Source organism: Centruroides vittatus, unplaced genomic scaffold (assembly GCF_030686945.1).
Source record: "Centruroides vittatus isolate TY-2023 unplaced genomic scaffold, ASM3068694v2 contig_1247, whole genome shotgun sequence".
NCBI lineage: Eukaryota > Metazoa > Arthropoda > Arachnida > Scorpiones > Buthidae > Centruroides > Centruroides vittatus.
In genome coordinates this window covers 319-7,672 of record NW_027120797.1, presented here as the reverse complement: position 1 = coordinate 7,672, position 7,354 = coordinate 319, and the positions used below count along the sequence as shown (strand labels likewise).

General features: G+C 28.1%; 1 long non-coding RNA gene and 1 pseudogene across 2 annotated transcripts; one reads left to right on the top strand and one right to left on the bottom strand.

The window, feature by feature from the left end:
• The first annotated feature begins 2,430 nt into the window (after positions 1 to 2,430).
• Positions 2,431 to 7,036, top strand: LOC136988356 (uncharacterized). 2 transcript variants are annotated; one of them, XR_010882752.1, is made up of 4 exons: positions 2,431 to 2,762; positions 6,379 to 6,416; positions 6,602 to 6,697; positions 6,887 to 7,036. It is a non-coding gene; the product is annotated as an uncharacterized lncRNA (long non-coding RNA). The 2 variants fall into 2 exon arrangements; XR_010882751.1 differs by lacking the exon at positions 2,431 to 2,762 and having other exon boundaries at positions 5,676 to 6,416.
• Positions 3,406 to 5,033, bottom strand: LOC136988347 (rab GDP dissociation inhibitor beta pseudogene; annotated as a pseudogene).
• Positions 7,037 to 7,354: the final 318 nt, after the last annotated feature.

The window sequence follows — 7,354 nt, the reverse complement described above, 5'->3', positions numbered from 1 at the left end:
AGAAAACAATAGACCAAGAACATTTTTATATGGTCAATAAGGCTTTTCTTTTACAGTAACACATTTTCAAATGTCATCTGACATATGGATTACTCTTATTTTTATTTTTTATCTCATAAAATACGGCTGCTTTACAGGATTTTAGGATTGGGCGATGCAAAGCAGATCGAGAAATTTCTAGGGTTTCAGGCTACTACATATGTACGACTTATTATTTTTTAGGTCGCTGTAAAATAAGGTAGAATACATATCGAGGAATTTTGCTTTACTTTTTGTAAGACACGTATCTGGCAATCTGTGAGATTTTTGCCAAAAACGTGCAGTTTTCTTACAGGTTATTTATATTATTATAATTAATTAACGAAAATAGCATTCTGTATATGTAGCCGTATTCCGTTTGCTTAATGAATCACATCGGTTTCGTGACATTTGGCATATTGTACAGAAATATGTAAATCCTCTATTATTTCGTACCTTGAATTTCGAATTAACGAAGACTTTTATATATTTACAAGTACATTTGTATGAAAGACATTTTTGTAATGTTTTAACATTGGGTTCAGGAAATCTGGGTCTAAATTCGGAGTGTTATTTTTTAAATTTTAACGTGTTCTAAGACGTTTCTAAAATAATAACTGAAACGTTTTTTGCTTCATTACTGTTTTTTCATCAAATTCGTGATCGAAGCTATCGAATGAACCATTTAATCTATTTGTCGTGTATCGGAGTATTTATACACAAACAACAAGCAATATAATTAGAGATATACATTAAGTATTTTGTGGGGTATAAATTCCAATTAACGATGTGTCAACTGAAAATATAAAAGCATATCGATCTAAGAGATTAATCATTTTATTGTTACTACTTTAACGCTTCTAAGATTTTGATCAGGGAGAGTAATTTTGAAGGTTCAACCAGAACGAAACAAAGTTAAAAATTTTTTACCCCTGTCTGTTTAAAAAGAAGTGTTTTCTTGCATACCTGCCAGATTAGTGTTCTACAATGTTCTGAACACATCTAAAAGAAACTTCCAAAACAAACTTCTATCGGAATCATAAACGTCTGTCTACACCAATTGTCAAGAGAGTATTAATGTTTATTATGATAATAAATTAATAAAAGAAATGATTGATTTCGAATTATTTATTAACAAAATGTAATTTTAGAATAGTTTGTTAAGATCATTTTTTAGTTTAAATTTAATTCTTAAAGCCTATGGAGAAATTCAACAAACTTGCCATTACATCTTCTACGTCTTTTTTTTCTATTCTAAAGGCGCAGAGAATCTACTTTCTGAATGATCACTGTGTGTTAAAGGTTCTATGTTTGTTCTCGGTCCTCTCGTGTCAGTCACTCATACAAAACCTATAAATATATTTAAAAGCATTCATAATAATCTTACTCCAAAATTGTTATTCATTTAACCCTCTTGCAGTCGTGTAGCGGGGAAGCTGTTTTACAGACCTGCACTAAAAGACTCGGGGCAGGTTGAAGGTCATTTGAGTGAATGTACTTGTATTATTTAAAAAATTCGTATAAAATCAAATTTTTATATTAGAAGTATGAAAAAAATATTGCTAGTACGCAAATATCAGTAGTTTTGTTTGGTATACTTTACATCCGCTTGTATTTTTTACTTTTTTCAAAAAAAATTCGTTTGCTTTGTTTACATTAACGACTTGTAAAATCGTGTTTAATCAAATCGCAAGAAAATCATTTAAACTCATATTTTCTGTTTGGCTATATGCTATTTAAATGAAGAATTTTGTTTTCTACATTTTCATATATATTATGTTTGTATAGTTATATATCTTCGCGAATTATAAGACATTATATGAAACAATCCCCTGACCTGTAAACACAGATTGTCAGAACAACCGTTACGTTAATGATCTGTAAATTAATTGCAATTTTATCTAATCTAATTAAATTTTAAGTTTGGTTAATGTAGTATTTGATAGTATACTATTAATTCTATGTTATATTAAAGTATTAGTTTATTACATTTATCGTAAATTATGTTAATTTTAATTTTAGTAAATTTTAGTATACTATTTTAGTATACTTTTTTTTTTTTTTTTTTTTTTTTTTTTAAACTCTTTCGCCCTGTGGGCACTAAGAGGGCCTCTTTTAGTAGGCCCATTATGGGTTCGGCCAGGCCCACAATGGGGCGACCGGGTGTTAGATTTTAATTTTAGTAAATTTTAGTATACTATTTTAGTATACTAAAATTTACTAAAATTTTAGTATACTAAATTTAAATTTAAACTAAATTTTAGTATACTATTAATTCTATGTTATATTAAAGTATTAGTTTATTACATTTATCGTAAATTATGTTAATTTTAATTTTAGTAAATTTTTCCAACGGTTCTTTTTTATCCAACTATCGAGTCGACAGTACTGCCATTTTAAGTACGTTTTTAACATGTACGTATATTCTACATGTAGGTATGTTCTTTCATATACATTCGGTTTGTTAGAATATATAATTAGTTTATTTAATTAATCGGTAGATATTAATAATATATAAATCGATGAATTTTAGCAATATTACAACTTTTTTTTAAAAAAATTTACTTTTATTAGATTCATTTATATATTTTAATTAATATGTTTTCATTTTAGAGTATTATTAAGTTTTAGTTTTAAAGTTATATTCATTTGTTTGGATTTTCCTTTGTCCTTTTAAACCGGTTATTTAAACGGTGACGTCAGACTAGGGTGACGTAGCGGAAGTGTGGTGTCACGTGACTAGGGTACTGTCTTATTTCGTTTATAAAGCTTTTATATTCTTTTATAAATGTTTCAAATGATTTATTTTTTAACAAGCGAATAATTTATGATATGTTTGTATTAAAGTATATCAAAAACCTTTTTATTTATATTATTTTCGATGCATATGTTGTTCATAATATAGATACTTTAAACATGGAATTGGCTCTATAATATTAATTATGTTTTATTGTTATTTTATATGAATGTTAGCAAATTTGTTGATAAAAATATATTTTATTTACGATTTTTCGATATAAGTTTAAATAATTCAAAATATATGCGATAGATGGCGGCACATATATAAAATAGAAATGACTATGGATATTTATAAATTATTTATTTTAAACGAAAGATGGCGCTGTGTATTTTTATGAAGAAAGTTCAAACTGAAAAGATTATTTTCGTGGAACATATAGATATTTTATTAATTAAAATATTTTTTAACAGAATCAAATTTAGAGATAAATTAAGCGAAAGATTAGATTCATAACAATATTATCATAAGTTGACTCTGCTGAGTTAACTTTCTAACATTTCTGTTGCCTTGATAAAATAGTTATATAAATTGTAGAGATCTTTTTTATTCAAATTATTTAAAATATTTCTATAGTCTAGGACATTCTCTATTGGACAATTTGCTCCCTTCTCATTCGAGATATGTATACATACACCAATTTTTCAAAAGACAATTAAAAATAAAAAATAAAACATATAAAGCTGATTTCTGGAAACTCTCCTGAAACTTCATCATCACAGCAGTTTAAAGAGAACTGTATAGAAAGGATATCTCTAATGACAAAATGGGACGTGAAAGAGCTATTTGAAATTTCTAATCTTGTTCGTCTCCCAAGTTATGCTTGACTTTAGAGAAATCAAAATCTTCTCCAGTACCTCCATGGAAGATATCCAATACATCAAGACAGGTAGTCTCAAAATGAGTAGTGGCATCGTAAGATTCAGAGATAAATATCTGACTTTCTCTGCCATCATCTTTTGGTCTATAAACATCACTCACCCATATAAATTTTTGTCTGATTGGTCCCAATACATCAAGTCCACGCTTAATCTCATTCTCCGGATTATTGGTTTCCACTGTAGTACTAACCATAGCTACAAACCAACCTTTAGCTGCAACTTGATGAGTGTAAGATACTAATGAAACATAGATATCTGATTTTTGGCCTACTTGTTTCTGTGGAATGATGATTTGACAAGATAATGCATCCTTAGTATTTGGAATAGGATGGTTCGTCAAACAAATACAACAAACAACTTGTCCTACTTTTTCTGAACAATCAGGAACATAGGATGGGTCACAATATACTTGTTTGCATTTTGCAATCTCTTTTCCAGAACGTACACCAACTACTTTACCATCCTCCAGGACAATTTCATCAATAGGTTTATCCAACATGTACTGTACATACCACCATAAATAGCACTCAATCGTGCAAATCCTTGTGGCAGTTCTCCCAAACCATAAAGTGGATACAAATATGGGCTTTTTCCATATCATGCCAGAGAGTCACTGTACAGCTTAATTTTTAAAATTGTCTCAACACAAGGTTTATTTAAATACTCATCATCTCGATACAAAGCTAAGGCATGACCAGTAAAGTCAGCTGTATCCTTATCCAATCCAAACTTCTCATACATTTGAGCAGTATTAGTTTTATTGGGGTCAATATCCTTCCATGTTTTTGGATCTTCCATGCTAAATTCTTGTATAAAAATCAAGAAGTTCCTGAAACGTCTTTTTTCAAACATATTCATGAGATTTGATACTAAAGCTTCTTTTTCATCTGCAGGAACTTTAAAAATTTTTCCACCTTTATAAACATAACTTCCTTCAACAGATTTAAATTCCAGGTAACGTGTTACACCAGTGTGAATGAGCAATTTAACTAACCGACCATTAGCCATGAGAAACTATGGAATAAGGTCAATATTCCAATCTCTTGAGCGTCCATATTCATTCAACTGCGCTGATGGCAAATTGAATTTTGCAAATAAATCTTCAAGTGGAGTAATAGAAGCACTTTCACCTCTATAATACTTGTTTCTATCAATGTGTAAAACTTTTTTCTCCACTTACTGATAGTAGTCCACTAAGGATGCATTCCTTAAGACCAGTACCTAAAACAATAGCGTCGTATTCTTCATCCATGATTTTATTAACGAAAAGATTTTAAAGCTTGGATCCGAAATACAACTAATTTTTTTCAGACTTTTATCAGTGAACCAGCCACACTGCCAGCTCGAATGGCTGTTCAAGCCAGTACAAAATGCGACCTTAATCTAAAATTATTTAAATTATTATAATTATTAATTTTAATAAGAGATGGTGCCTAACACTTACCTCAAGTGCCAAATTTATTTCTAATCTTTAATCGTATATATCCAAAAATTATTAGAGTTTGGACTATAGAATCAAATGGTGAATCAAAACTTCATATGGAATTAGAAGGTCATAATGGAAACATCAATGCATTATGCAGGAATACTAAGGGAAATAAATTATTTTCAGCAGAGTGTTGTAATTATTAGATTATAGAATGCTTATTTGTCCCATGATAATATAGGTAAGAATACTTAAAAATTCATTATATATTTTGATTGTCTTTTTATATAAAGTAATAAAATTTAAATGAATTATTTTTCTGTAATAATTATTTCTAAATAGTATTTTTTTAATTTTTTAAAAAATTTAACTTTTTGTTTTTTTATAACAAAGTACTAATTAGAACATAGAATGAAATTTCCATTAAGTGATTAGTAAAATCTACAGCATTATAACATTCCATCCAGAGTTCGGAACAATATTAATGGCATATTATCACATGAGGAGATTAAAAATCTTATAGGAACTAGGATATCTTAAAGGCGGTACTAGAATCATATCATTTTAAAAAGTGTAAAAAGAATATGACAGTTAAATTTAAACAAAGTTGATATGATATTGTCATGGATTTAGGGATCTTTACCAATATATAAGTTTTGTTCTCGCAAAAAAGTATTAGGGTCCCGAAATGGATAATACTTCCGTGTGTTGCACATGATTACCAATGTAAATATCAAGTACAAATTTCTTCTCATACAGCAGAATTGTAACTATAATCTAATCAATTTGTTAAAATTTTTGTAATTAAGTTATATAAGATGTTATTTAAAAGATTCAGCTTTTATTAATGTATATATGTGTCAATGTTAAACTAAATAGTTAAGATGTATTATACGGAACTAATATGTTGTTGTATGATTGTGATTGGCTAATAATTGAAACACCCCATGTAACAGGTTTAATCCTATTACAATACACATTACTTACTTACTATATTCTATTTGTAAACTTAAAGACAATTATAATACTATCCCCCTGTAACAAGGTTCTCCTTATTACAAATAAAGTTTGATTGATTGATAATTTTTAAATAATATTAAAACAGAAAGTATAAAAATTAATAATAAGAACAGAATTGGTTACAGTTTTAGTTGCAGTTATACTTTCACTATTTTTTGAATGATCTTATGGAAAAAAAGGTTTAAATAATTTTATTATTAGGACAATTACATCCCATTATTTCTATATATTTTCAGGTATCAAACTCATCAAACCAAAAATCACATTTAAATATGTAAGTACTATGCAATAAATTTTTCATTAATTTTGATTTAATTGCATACAGTATTTTATTAAATATTACACTTGAGATACGTGATTAATATTTATATATATTATTATCAGAAAAGTTTTGTATATAGAGCCATAATTTATTTTAAAAGTGTAACATTTTAACATTTTTAACACTTTACTTGTTAGGCACAATGAACAAAGAGCAGGGGATCAAGTTTCCTTTATATACATATGAACCGTTGGAAGAGGAGATTCATAGACTATTGAAACCTTTAAATTCAGGTAAACTTTTTAAAAAAAAACAGTTCTTTTGACATTGATGAATATCCATGAATTACACACAAATGCATCACAGAATTAGCAAATTTACATCAATTTTGTAAAGTTGATGTAAATTTCTTATATTTCCCATTCCCTCTTCCCCATTTTTTCAGTGATGAGCTTAGCCAATAATTTTCATTCTACCTTCAGAACAGTCAGCCTGATACATTGTGGAATGGAGATGTATTTAATGAAGATCCATTTAGGAATTAAATTGTGCTGATGGGAACTTAATAGATATTGCAGCTGGGTATGCTTGATGAGTCACTTCATCTTTAAAAGTGAGAACCATTTTGCAGTTTTTGTAGTAAATAAAAATATGCTTTTTAACAACACCAAACTTAGATTAAAAATAAACCAAATGGCACATTTGGAACCTGTTAATATACTTTTATCAAAAATTGTAAATTGAATGGTATATGCTCAACCTGAAGACATTTTGAAATATCAAATTGTAATTTAAAAATCTTTGCAAGTAAACAACTTCAACATTGAAATACAGTTTGGTTTATTCTATGTTCAGCATTGTTAAAGAGCATATTTTAGTTAGTTCAAATGATAAGCAAATAGAAAGTAGAGTGAAATAAAATTGTAGTCATTGTTAGAGAGGCTTCCAAT